Here is a 13,667-nt window from a genome sequence, read left to right as displayed (position 1 = left end):
CCGGCGGCGGGGACTGCGCGACTCCTGAGCGGGCGGTGGAACCCACGGGGCGCGCAGCTCCCCCGCCGCCCGGCATCGCCGGCGCTTACCCCTGCCCACCTCCCTGCTCAGCCCCGGGGCTTTCCTCGCCCTCATTCCAAAGGCAGAGCATCTCTCCGGACCTCCCGCCGGGACGCGGGAGCAGCCCCCAAACCCGCGGGCAAGTATCTGCCGTGCAGGACCCTTGGCAGGAGGGAAGGAAGATGCTCGGCAGATTTGTTCTCCCGATGTGAGGAACGCAGCCCCGTGTTCCAGCCATCTGTTTGCCAATTCAGCTGCATGGTAGCCGTGGAGTTGGAGTCTTGTGGCCGGGGGGGATATAAGAGCCAAAGAGCAGTGGGGGCTGGCAGACCTTTAGGGACCACTGGGACCTTTGAAGACTTTCAGGGATCATGGCTGGGGACCTTGAAAAGGACACTGATGTGCTCAGAAGGGTTCCCTGGAGAAATCTGAGAGTGAGGAGCTGTTTTCTTGGGTATAAACCTGTAAGCCTTGTCCTGGAGATGGAGGGGTGATGCAAAGGCAGGGTGCAGGTCAGGGAGAGAAGCCTGTCTGAAGGATGGATACAGAGCTCTGTTCCTGAAGGAAGAGCAAAGGGAAAGCTGCTGGTTTGGGGTTTGATGTCGTTGGTTGAGAAAATGCTGTTGGTAAAAGAAAAAGGTTGGCCGGGGGAGTGGAAGGAGAAGAGGCAGAAAAGGGACGAGCAGAGTGAGGCAAACAGAAAGAACAGCTAAAAAAAAGGGAATGGTTGAATGGCAAGATGTAAATTGTGAATGTGAGACTCCAGAGAAAGCTCATGAAAAAGAAAAAAACTAATACTGAAAAACTGAGAAATTAATAAAGAAAAAGAAAAAATCATAGCAAAAGCTCCGTGGAGCAGAAAGTGAGAAAATGCAGAAATGTGCAAGAGGTGAAAAGGAACTAAAAGCAGCAAGTAAGAGTGGAAAGTAAGGGGTACCTGAAGGTTCTTATTTCAGTTCACAGAATATTCAGCTGTTGCATTCCCATAACATAAAAACCACCTACTGCAGAGATAGGAAAAGGGATCCCAGTTTTCTGATGGAAAGAGCAGGCCTGATCTTCATTACACTATAATTAGAATTTTAAAAAGCCCTTGGAGTTGACCCCATGCACAGTAGAGTGTTTCTCTCGAGGTTTGCATTGGAGGCTCCTCTGGGCTAGGAGCTCGCCTCCCTTTCTTTTGATGCACTGCACAAGCTCTATGAATCATAAATAATAATAACCTACCAGGTTCTAGCTTTGAAATGTGGGTCATCTCATTCCTCTTTTGCCAGTTCAAATACAGTTTATTACCTACCTTATATAGAAACAGAATGAGAGACAATCTTTCACTGTGCCATAAAATTGAATCCTTTCAAGCATTTCCATGTCTGCTCTGCATACCAGCTCTCAGATACCCTATTGCTGCCCACCAGGGACTTTGTTGACCTAGTTGGACTTTTCCTTCTTTACTTCAGGTTCCTTTTTCCTTTACCATCAGTGGCAAAAATCTAAATTGCCTTGATGGTGCCTGGAGTTTCTTTCCTTCTCTTTAACAAAACAGACTGGCTCCGTTTGAGAGCTTCCTTTTCCAAACCAATTGACAGCATTTCCTTTCAGGCTAACATTGACTAGTTTTGCCAGCTGGTGTTAAAGCCATAAAAAAATATGTAGTTATAGGCAAAAATAAAGTGAGACAGCTGGCACACTGTGGACTGCTGACTTCCCTTGTCCTGGCTGCCATACCTCTGGCAAAGATTTGCCTTCCTCTGGTAGTCCAAGTCCATTGCAAAGGCATAGACAATGCTAAGAGCAAGACAATAAAAACTTTAATCTGCTTCACAGTTAGGATTATTTTCTCCCCTATCAACCACCATCAAAGCATTTCAAGGATCTTTGGCAGAACCACTAGGAATATGTTTCATTCTGGGATGGTTAGCCAAGAGGAGCCTTTCATTGATATGCACTGCTGTAAAGCCCTCCAGCATTCCTTGTATTTTCCTGCCGGTGCAGTGACTTCTTTGCTTTAAAAGGAAGATAAGGACTTTGTGCCTTCAGAAGCGTGACTGCCATTTCGAATTATTTCGGAGATTGAATCATCAGTATGCTCGGAGCCTGCTGTACCAGCACTTTTAAAGACAACTGTGTCTACATGCATTGCTCAGGCAGGCAGTAATCATACCATGTGTTTTCTGTGCTGGTACCATTGTACACCCTTCATATTTTGAGAAATGTATGCTTGATGCCTGATTTGTGCTTGTTCTTCCTTCTGTTGTTGTTTTTCTCACCAATTTCTGTCCACACTGCCGTGGCCATTCCTCTCAGACCAGCCAGTTGACTAGTTTCACCCTATTTGTACATGAAAGCACAGTGTGCTTTGAGGACTGACTTCTCTTCCATGTGAAGGTAAATATCTCCATTCTTGCTCTGCATCTTAAGATCTTCCAGAGACAGGTAACATCAGCTTTGACAAAGAACTGCAGAACAATCACCACACCAGAGAAAACACATCCTCCACTTAATTAGCCCCTAATAGGAGCTGCTTATTCCCAGGCTTTCAGCACCAAGGAAATACTATTGCAGGCTCCCCTGCAGCGCATTTCCTCTGCACTGTTCTGTCAGGAATGAGTGACTGGTGATATTCCAAACTGAGTTGCTGTGGAACCAGATGAACCACATGTTCAGCTGGAGTAACCCTGCCTGCATTGCTGGAGTTGCAGGGAACTTGTATAAGTATGAATGAGAAATAAATTTGGCCTTTAGTACCTTTGCATGCCTGCAGGGAATTCATCACAAGCATATCAACACTGTAATCGCTTTAATAATAAATCTTTTTCACTTCTTTAGCAAGCACAAACCAAAGATCCCAAGCACAGCAAAAACTTCCATGAGTAGCAGTCAGCTTCCTTAAGAGAGGAGATTCTTATTATCCTCATTTTGCAGATGGAGCAGCTGAGAAACTGCAGAATGAAGCAACTTGCCTAAAAACAAGGAGCATATTTTTGACAGACCAGGCAAGAAAGGACCTGCAGCAGATAGGAATGGACCCCCAAACTTTCCACACATATCTTTGTGGCCATGAGAGGGCCATGAATGGATGCAACAGGGGTCAGAGAAGCCTTAGTTTATTGAAATCAGTGACTAAAGCTTTCTTTTTTGGGAAATAAGCTCAAATGCTGCATAAATACATTTCTGAATATATACTGTGTAACTATTAGCAGCATTTTGTTGGTGGCATCCAAAGTTTTTGGTAGTCAGGCAATGCTTGTACGACTGAGCACCAGGGCAGGCTGTGTAAACATCTCACCCAGGACTTCACAACTGTAGAAACAATATTTGGTGGCCACTGGTCTTTTTCCCATGAAAGCCATACATGACAGACTATGCAGTGCTCATGCATGATAGAAAACAGAAGCAGCTGGTGAGCAAGAGAGGCTGGTGTTTTGGGGGCTCAGCCAGGGCTGTGGGTGTGCTCCCCCACTGAAGCAGCCTTGGCAAGGAATTTGTGTTGGGTTCTGCATGGAGGACTTGACTTTGGAAGTGTTTGCTTCTGCTCAGGGATAAACCTCTCTGCACAGGGGACAGTGTTCAGAGTGAGCAGTAGGGCCCCTTAACCCACCCGGTTCTTGCTCCTTAGCTATGGTAGCAGTTTTCTCCTTCTCCTGAGCAGAACTGGTGAAGGTGATGGTGACAAACTCACATGGATGGGGGTTTTAGGTTTGCTGTGTGTCTGCTTCTCCCTTGGACCTACCAGCATGCACCCCATTACCGCAGGATAATGTCACTTACTCAGCTGACAGAAAAGCAGTGCCTTCTTCCGTGGGTACTGAGTGTTAAGTACACATGGACAGTAATTACACTCTGGCTTTGGCCCAAGGCAGCTTTTGCCCAATTTTTGTATTCCTTGCAGTATTTTCAGTTAGTACAGCAGCATACTTGAGCAGATAGCCAAGATCTTGTTCCAAAGGCGTGAGGAGTTTCTTGTTGCATAACACCTGGCTCACTTCCCAAATGGCACCATGCTTTCTTAGGCTTTAAGCAGCCTCAAAATGAGCTGCTCTTAGCTGTGCTAGCTTACTCACTGGGGAGTCCCTCTAGCTGATCATGTTCCCGTGGTTATTTTCTCTACTATCTTGCCTGTGCAAACTCATGAGTTATAGGTTTGGAGGTGACCCATTACTTCTGCACTGTGTCCCCTCCTCAAATGATACAAAAATAAAATAAGACCACTTTGATGTTACTAAACTAATGCCAGAGCAGGAGTTTTAGTGCATCACAAAGCAGAAAGAGGAGTTATTAAAGATTTATCTAAGCTTCCTTACTTTAGTGGCTGAAATGAGACAGTATGTACACACAATGGACGAACTGTAGTTTTCACTTAAAATGATAGAACTTAAGAATGACAGCATCCATTGGATCATCTTCTCACTCCTTCCGTAGATCACAGACCATTACATTTCACCCACTTATCCCTAAATGAAGTAAGGTGCCTTTTGTAGTCATCTTGAATCAATTTAGGCATTTGCTTTCAAAAAATAAGCAGATTACTAATCCACCTATTTAATTATAGGCTTTCCCATGAGAAGTTGGAACAAGAACCAGTAAAAAATAAATATGAAATCACCAGAATGCATTATTCACTGTCTCCTGTATTTTAATTTTATAAATCTTGTAAAAGGAATTTTGTCCTTCTTTCCTGATGGCTGACAATCGTAAACAGTAGGATTTGTAGCTCAGTGTAAGAGCCAGAGTTCCAAAAAGACTCCTAGTTCAACATAAAAGTCTAAGTTAGCTCAACATGTATTCCCCAGCAATTTCCCAGCAACAAGGCTCATATATAGGATTATTTGTGTTGTTGTTTTCCTAGCACATTATACTCAGTACAGCACATTCACTTACGTAGTAAGCAGCTCTCTCCGCTTGGCTGGAGTGCCACTGCCAGCCTTTAGTCCACAGCCTAGTTAATCTTTGTTAATTATAAACTGTGAGATGCCGCTGCAGACCTGGATAGCATCCTGCAGAAGCAGGAATTTGGCCAATGAAAGAGTAGGTTCACTTTGTAGTCTTCACTGAGCTTTGCTGACAACCACTGCAGCATAAGATCAAAGGCAACAGGAAACAAGGTGTTTTCAGCAGTGCAGAGCTGGCTTGCCTCTAGGCAGAGTTGCCCACCATCTGTTGGAGAAATCAGGTACCTGATCTCCCATGTTAGCTGCCTGGTTCCAAACACATGGATCTCCTCTATCTGGACATAATGCAAGGGTACCCAGCCTGGAAATTTTGTGAGCCCTACTCAAGGCATGAATTTTGACACAAGATCAAGCACCCTTTGGTTATACAAAAGTTGTGTGTTGGCTCTTCTAGAAGTATTAGGTATGTATTTAGTTCAGTTTCACTACTTCTGACCCTAAGCCTCCTCAAACCCAAACAAGTGTGAACCCTGTAAGTCTTGTCATTCAGCCATGAAAAGCACAGAAGTGAGGAAGTAAGAGCTCGAAATGCCTTTTCCACAATCACCTCAAATTCCCTAGCACAACTCTCAGTAAGGATAATATTTAATTTGTGACTGAAAAAGGCATGAGTCTGTCTTCTGTAGCTGACTGAAACAAGTGAGGAATGGTGGGTTGCAAAAGCCTTTCTCACTGCAAAGAGGATGAGGCAAGTATCAGAGAGAAAATAGAAACTAGAATTTTTGCATGCAATGTATTTTCACATGGAGTTACACTGAGTACCTCAGTGCCCACATGGGCCTAGCCAAACCTGTCTTTTTTTAAAGGAGACTCAGCTTTTGATGGGTGTGCTGCTGAGAGGTGAGAAGACATCTCTTCTTCCTTCCAGGAGATCACTGAGTAAATCATGTGGGGACTTGTGTGGATATATGTGCATTACTCCAACCACTGTGAGCACACTCAAGTCCATGTCAAGTCCCCTCTAGTATCTAGTTATTGCTTGACAGAGAACAGATGATCCAACTGTCTTGATCTGAACGTAGGACCTAAGAAATGCATTGTGTTTGAGGTTCAGTAGCAGTTAAACCATTAGCTTCTAGGAGAAAAATCAGGTGGAGCTGGAATTCACTATGGAAGAAACCAATGGGCTATAGGAGAGTCTAAAACTGTGCTTACTTGAAAGCCAGGCAGCTCTGAGTTTTTGAAAGCTCCTCAAGAGTGAAAGAACGATGGCTTGTTTTTGATAAAGTGCAGTCAGCAGTGCCTCCACAGTTAGCATGAATTCACTTATCTCCTGTATATAGGCACTGATATAAATGTGCTCTTTATATTAGCATGTAAGTAATTGAATTCCCTTGGAGATAAAACTATTACTCAAGAAAGATATGTAGCACTCAAATGCCTGGATAATTATTGCATTAGCTTCCTGCAGAGATTCCAGACTAGTTCTTTACCATCTATCAACCCTTTGTTCAGTCCGAAATATGAACAGACTGATCAAAATTTGCCCAGAATACAATTTTTCTCATATCTGATTTTTGTTCTAATAGCAGTTGTGCTTCCATAACCCCTCAAAGTAAGTGGTGAAACTCCCAGTGACCTCACCAGGTGACTCACTGTAAGATTCAATCCAATTCTTATTCAAGAATGGAATGCACAATAATACCAAAAACACGTAACTTATAATCAAGGGTTACCCCTTGCATGTGGTTACTTTCCAGTCCCACAATGCTGCTACTGTAAAAAAGCACCCAGTATCTTCCATTTTCACTCTGAATTCTGGTCATGAATTCTGATTAATAATAAGAAGGACAGTATTTAGGGGAACTCCTCACCTCATAAAATTCAATGTAGAATATCATAATCAGGCCCATTTGAATGCAGCACTTTTAATGGAATTTCAAGGCAGTTGCCTCTGAAGATGAATTAAATGGATTAAAGTCCAAATTGCTGCAGTATGAAGTTGATAACTTTTCGGTCCTCTTTATATATCACTAACAGGAATTAGAATATGTATTTTGCAGAAAGCCTTTCTGGCACATTTGACAGAGGCAGAAGGGCATATGTATGCTAGGGAGGAGAATTTGGCATGTCTTCAAAAATATGTGGAGATTATTTAATTCCAGCTCTTAGTGGGTTTAGATATAATATTTAGCACAGGATAAAACAGGAATTAGTATATATTAACCATCAGTGATAAAACCCACTATATCTGTGAATTATACTTCAGGATATGAGAATACCTGCTACAAGAAATTTAGGCTTATTTGATACAAATCAAGCTATTTGGATGATCTGGTGATATCAGTAATATGGGACAGATTTCCACAGATGAGAATCACCTTGATTGTCAATGAACCAAAAGTCCTATTTTCTACCCTGCTGGAATTAAAGAAAGAGGATCAGACAAGTTCGAGTTGCCTGCATAGATTATTGTAACACTTTAATAATTAGTTAATTTATGCTAAGAATTTCAGTAGCAGAAGAGGGACTGAACTCAGAATGCTTTTTTCTAGGTTTGTGGTTTTGTTCATGCAATTTTCCCTATTTTCATATACCTATATCCCTTATTCTGCATCCTCAAGCAGATTCAAACCTTCTGACCTAATAGGTTAATACCCTAGGTTTGTTCTTTAAAATAATTCTATTGTGGACTTTAAAACTATTATCTGTATTAATTTATTCTAAATTTAGTAATTCTATTTAATGATCAAATTAAGTAAAATTATTTTAATCTCATACTGTAAGAGCAAATATTTAAAGAAAGCACTTTAAACTTTTCTCAAATAGCATCTGAAAATCCATTTGTGCAATGCTGTGTTGACCAAATATTCTAATTTAAAAACTGATTTAATAAGGTTTTATGGGGTTTTGTCATTTTTCCATTGTGATACATTAATTGATATTCAATAAAAAATAGAGTACTGATCTTCTAGATCTTCAGCCCCAACCATGGTTGGAAAACTGGGGAACTGTTAGCAAACCCAAAGTCATTCTAGTGCTGTGTTACAGTCCCACACACCAGCCACCCACAGGGACTCACAGCTTTCCTGTAGGAATCCAGGAGCAGCTTCCTCAAAACTCCCACGCAGCTGCCATATGGGCCTGACCAAAAGTCCATTGGGTCCTGCCTCCAGCTTGGTGGAATTGAACAGGAACATGTATTTTCTAGCCATTCATCTCTCACAGTGTGGGTGTGCTGAGAGCTGCAGCTTGCCCAGATGTAGAAAAATATTTTTTCTGCTTTGTTCCTAGCAATTTTTGGCAGTTATTTCGTTTTTTTCGCTTCTCTTGAAGACTACCCTTTTCTACAGAGCATCCTGTGAAGAGCTCACAGTCCCTGGTGGCCAGAGCCCATCACCAAGGTGCAGCATGTGGGTTTGTTTACTCCCACCTGCGCCTCTTTATCAGCACACTTCTCCATCTGCCCATGCGTGACCCAGTCACATTGTCCCTCATCCCTGCAGCTGGCCACTGCCCTTGCTGACCTGCCTGGCTTCACATCATTAGGAAACTTTGTCACCTTTGTCACCTTGTGCTCACTCCCATGGTGAGGTAGCTGTGGTTAATGGTGAAGTGCAGCTCCCACCACAAACCTCTGCAGAGCTTTGGCCACTTCCCCCTTTGCTGTATATACTCCTCATTGGTTTCCTAATCTTGTACTGAGCCTTTTATCCATTCCAGCACTTTCCCTGTCTGCCTATTTTCTGTAAGGTTCTTTGGAGTAGGATTTTTTCAGGATCCTCTTCACAACCTGGAAAGGGTAGCTGCCTCTCCTTATACCCATGTGCCTGTTAACCACTGTCAGAGACCACTGGTGAGGCTGCAGGATGAATCATCCAGTCTGCCCAGCACATAATGCTGTCCTTTATGCTGTCTAAGATGTCCATCCTAACTATTGCTCGCTCTCCTTAGCACTTACCACTCTGTTCCAAAGCTGAGTTGGCAGATAAGTGGCTGAAACCTTTCTTTCAAAAACTGGAGGTGGAGTGTGTGCCCCTCTTCAGTGGCTCAGTGCATAGAGCAGCCTTCCAGCCCTCTGCTAGGAGCAGGAAATCCATGTGCCAAAGAGAGTGTCCACAGGCCCTCCAAGGCCAGGGGGATTCAGCTAGCAGCAAAACTTGTTGTCTCAGAATAGAAAACATCCTTACTTATTAGGAAAGCATAAATTCAGGATGTTATTTGCCCAGAGGAGAAAAAGTGAGGCCCTAGCCTTGTTCCAGTGACTGCTTTAAATACAGAATGGAGATATTTCTTGGAGATGACTCCTAAAATGAGAGATGGGACCTCTCAAATGTGTCTTTGAATCCTGACAGAGTCTGGGTTTAAGAGAGGCACATGGGTATTAGGAGTCATGGTCCTTTGGCATGCCCATGAACAGATTCTTTGGCATCTGATGAGCTCTAGTGGGATTGTGAGGAGGTTACAGCTGCTACAAGCAGCTTTGGCAAAGCTAGAGCTAATTTGGAAAATGAGGGAATGTCCCTTGATGCAGAAGTTGGTCTGTGCGTGCTCTCATTACAACTGTGCAGGAAGGTTGATACGTGGAGATTACTGGCTTCAGAAATAAAATATTAACAGTTTCTCAAAACCAGACACCAGGATGACCTGTGAAAGGAGAGGCCATCACTGACAATGGCACAAGAAAGGTGCAGCAGGTACTGGGTGGTCTGCCAGGCAACAAGTGAGTCCCTGAGACGTCACTCTTTCACCTGACTGACTGCGAAGAAAATGCCTGGGCAACAGATCTGAACAAATATCAACATTTCAGGTTTAGACAGATACAGTGGTAATTAGAGATGTAAATCACTTAATGAATTTGGTATTTCATCTTCTCTTCACAGGATGATGCCTCAGCTGGTTTTTAACAACTTGGTTCAAAAATCTTGAACACCTTAATAATGCATGGTTAGTGTGGTAGGAGCAGGGTAAAAACTGTGGTAGGCAGGAAGGGGATAAAAACAAAATTTGAGGAGTTTGTGAATCTGCTACTGGGGCAAATAATATTGGGTTTCCAGGAGACCACCATCAGAAGCCATAGTGTGTGTTCTCAGGTATGCTGGCACTAATTGTCTCCCGCTGATCCCTCCATGTAGTAAATACTGGGTGAAGAAGTTGCACAGCATTCAAAGCTGTGAGAATGTGCCTTGGGAGTATCTGGCCCTGATCCCTCTGCATGTCACAGATTTCTAGAGCTCTAACCACACTGAGGATCAGGCACTGTCTCACAGGACTTCCTTCAGCTCCTTCTCCCCTCTTTATGATAAGCATATATTTTTGCAAGCTTTACAGACTTGTTCTGCGCAATGCTCAAGCAGTTACAAAACATTTGACAGGCTGGCAAAATGGAAATACCTTCAGGATGTCTCATTTATAATTGTCAGCAAGACCTGTGAGGGTTGTCCTTTTTTATCAGAACTTTTTTCCAGAAGCCTGATTTAAAGAACTGTTTAAGAATTTGCTTACTTTACATTCCTAGCCTGGGGAACCTGGAAGAGTTGAGCATTATCATTAGGTACATGTTTTGATCCCAGTAGGCAGGACCTTAGTCTGTAGGGGTCATTTTCTTACTCTGAAGGGTTGGAAAGGCCACCCAGCACTTGTGTAATGCTTCCCTCCCTGATTTGCTGACTAGCTGACAGCTGCTAAAGCAGGTCATTGATGACAGCTAAATACGTTCCTGTGCACTGCACAGCTCTGGGTCCAGCAGCGCTGTCTGTGGTGGCTTTACCCTCTGTTCCTGACAGCAGCCGTGGAGAGGTGGGACTCATCTCACCCAGCTTCAGACACCCACACCAGAGACACCTACTTCCAGCTTGTCTCCCCAGACTGTTTGGAGCTGGTGGAGAGAAACAAGCACTCAGAGGGAGTGATTCATCTGGCTCGTTTTAATCATCCACTTTAGGAGGAGATAAATCGTGCTATGGAAATGTCTTTTTTCTGTCTACTAACTATGCAGAAAGTGTAAATCACTGTCTCAGATACACAAGTCGGCACGGCAGATGTCTCAAACTAAGAAGATGAATGCCACCCTTGGTTTTTATCAGTATTGTATTTTTAATACACACATTTAGGTACAGTGTGGTCCTACAGTAAGCCCATAGCTGTCTACCTGTGCACAGGACTCTTAAGACTCTTGTACAGACTTTAGAACAGGCCTGGACGGCCTATTTAAAGGTGTTACCTTTAATGGTTTAAAGGTTTAGTGCTTTTCCATGCCTCCTTTGCTTCATGGTCTTTGGCTGGGTCTGTGGAGTAAATAGCTTGGGTGTAGGTGGCCCTTGCTACAGATATCCAAAGTCACCTTTAGGGGGGTCTTAGCCATAATAGAAGAAACAGAAGAACATCTGTTTTTCTGTTTTCTGAGGCTAATGGCATTGGCACTAGCTTTGGACATTATTTCCTTCCTTTGTTTCTGAATGCCATGGGACAAAGGTTGGACTGAAAGGGAGGGAGGAGGAATGGTTTCATTTGAGATTTATGAGAAAGGAAAATGCATAAGCAAGAGGGACAACAAAAAACCAAAATGAGTGAAAGGAAGATAGGCGTTTTTCCTCTACCTCAGTATCTTAATTTGTTCTTTTGGGGCATACAGTAGCATACAGAGCAGTTTGCTGCAGGAAGCAATGGAAAAACCCATTAAAAGTCTGTAGAACTAAAATTCTTCAATGTCCTGCCTCAGTGATTCTAAAACAACATTTTACCATCTTTAAATTCATGTGCATTCTGTTGCCAGCTGACTCTTGTGCAGTGTTAGAGAGAGAGAAGCTTTTCAGCCACATGTGGATTTAGTGTCACCCCATCTGTGCACCTGTGGTTTGGGTGAGGAAAATGTCCCCAGGAGAGACACAGGGACTAGACAAGGCAAACTACAGCTCTGGATTTTGTGTTTGCCAGCTGGCAGGCAAGAGGCCTCCACAGTAAATGAGAGGATGGGAGCACGTGATTGTATATCATCTGTAGGGTCCACCCTCTCCAAACAAAGTCTGGTTTTGGGGGACAGATTATGTCACAGGTATCCTTCAGGTCAGTGGTGCATCCACTGGAAAAGTCTGTGCCCCTCTGGCATCTAACTTTACAGCAGCACAAGCAATCATGAGGACACAATGAAGTTTCACTGACAGATACTACAGATACTGACAGATATTACAAATCTCAGCTTGTAGCTGTTAATCATCAGACAGTGATTTTTACCCCTATCATCATGAAATCCATTGTGCCTGGGATAAGTTTTTAGTCCCTCCAGTCTGTAAATGCATCAAAAGAATGAACATCCCTAGAAAGTTAACCTTTCAAGTACAAGTTCATTTTAGAAGTTATACATGCAGTATTGTGTGTTGCTGAAAGCAAATGTTTCTGTTGGCGTGTTTAACACAAAATTAAAGATACTTGGACAAGTAATTTTGCCTATTTCTAGCAGAGAAAATATCAGTAACTTCAGCTTTAGGGAGCAATTGCTGTGGAACAGAGTGGAAGGCAGTGATATTCCTGCAAGCTGTCCAGATGAACTGCTGACTCTTGTGTACATGCACAGCACAGTGGGGACCTGGGCAGGTGGCTTCAGCCCTTCATGGGGGAAAGATCATCACCCCAGTGTCTGTACTGGGCTGTCTGTCAGCACTCTGTTACCAGATGTTGAGTGTCTGGTGCATCAGACAGTTGTGATTGATTCTCATTTTAGGAAAAAATAACACAGCTCTAGTGTTGGGATTCAGAGCACCTACTTGTCTTAAAATCTCATATATCCTAGTGGCTTTAGGCACATTCCCTAATGTTAAATATCTTCAGCAGGAGTGGTTTAAATCCTGGTTTCCTGGGGAGTAACTATGAAAGATGCAAATAGCAGATACCCCACTGGCTGTCTCAAGAAGGAGGACCATTTTTGTCTACCTCTCCAAGCAGTTTCAAAAACATAAACTCTGAGTGAAGTTGCGTTGACACAGAGACACAAACTCCTCTTAAGCTGTCGTTTGGCATGCTGGCTTCCTGAATTTGTTTTTTCTGTGTGCAGAAACCCAGTGGTCAAAGGGAAGAAGGATGCTGGAGTTTGTTAGGGTGTGTGAGGTGTTTAGTGTTGCAGTGACAATGCCCAGAAGAAAATCTTGAGTGGAAAGGAAAAATTTGGTAATCATTCTAGGACCTGTGTGGTGGACAGCAAAGAGGGCACTGGCAAATGCCCATTACATGGTGAAGTTAAAAGAAATGAGTGTACCCTTGTTTGGTATAAACTGAACCCTGACACTGGTCTGTGCAGCAAGTGAGGCAAGAAGCATTAGTTACAACAATGTATTACTAAGAAAATGTTTTGGAATTATTTTGAATGAGGTGAGCCTTCACAGGCAGTCTGTTTTTCAATTCAAACTTTTTGCAGGTGGCTTGTAACCTTTCCATTATGTGTTTAATACAAGGTCATATTAACTTTGGACAACTCATTGGCTTGCTGGTGCATCTCTTGTTATGGGGGAGGCTGCCCACACAATCTTCTATTGAAAACTGAAATAAGTGGAGAGATCAGATCTCTAGAATCTACACAAAAGGCTACATGTTTATATCTTTGCTGCTGTACATTCTTGTTAGATATCAGGCCATCAAACAAGGCCACAATTATTCTTCTTATAAAATACAGCTTTACCAGACAACCTAACGGTACTTTTAGCTCAGATAATGCATTTCTTATCT

The sequence above is a fragment of the Geospiza fortis genome, unplaced genomic scaffold (genome assembly GCF_000277835.1).
Source record: "Geospiza fortis unplaced genomic scaffold, GeoFor_1.0 scaffold381, whole genome shotgun sequence".
Lineage (NCBI taxonomy): Eukaryota > Metazoa > Chordata > Aves > Passeriformes > Thraupidae > Geospiza > Geospiza fortis.
Note: the sequence above shows the minus strand (reverse complement) of the source record.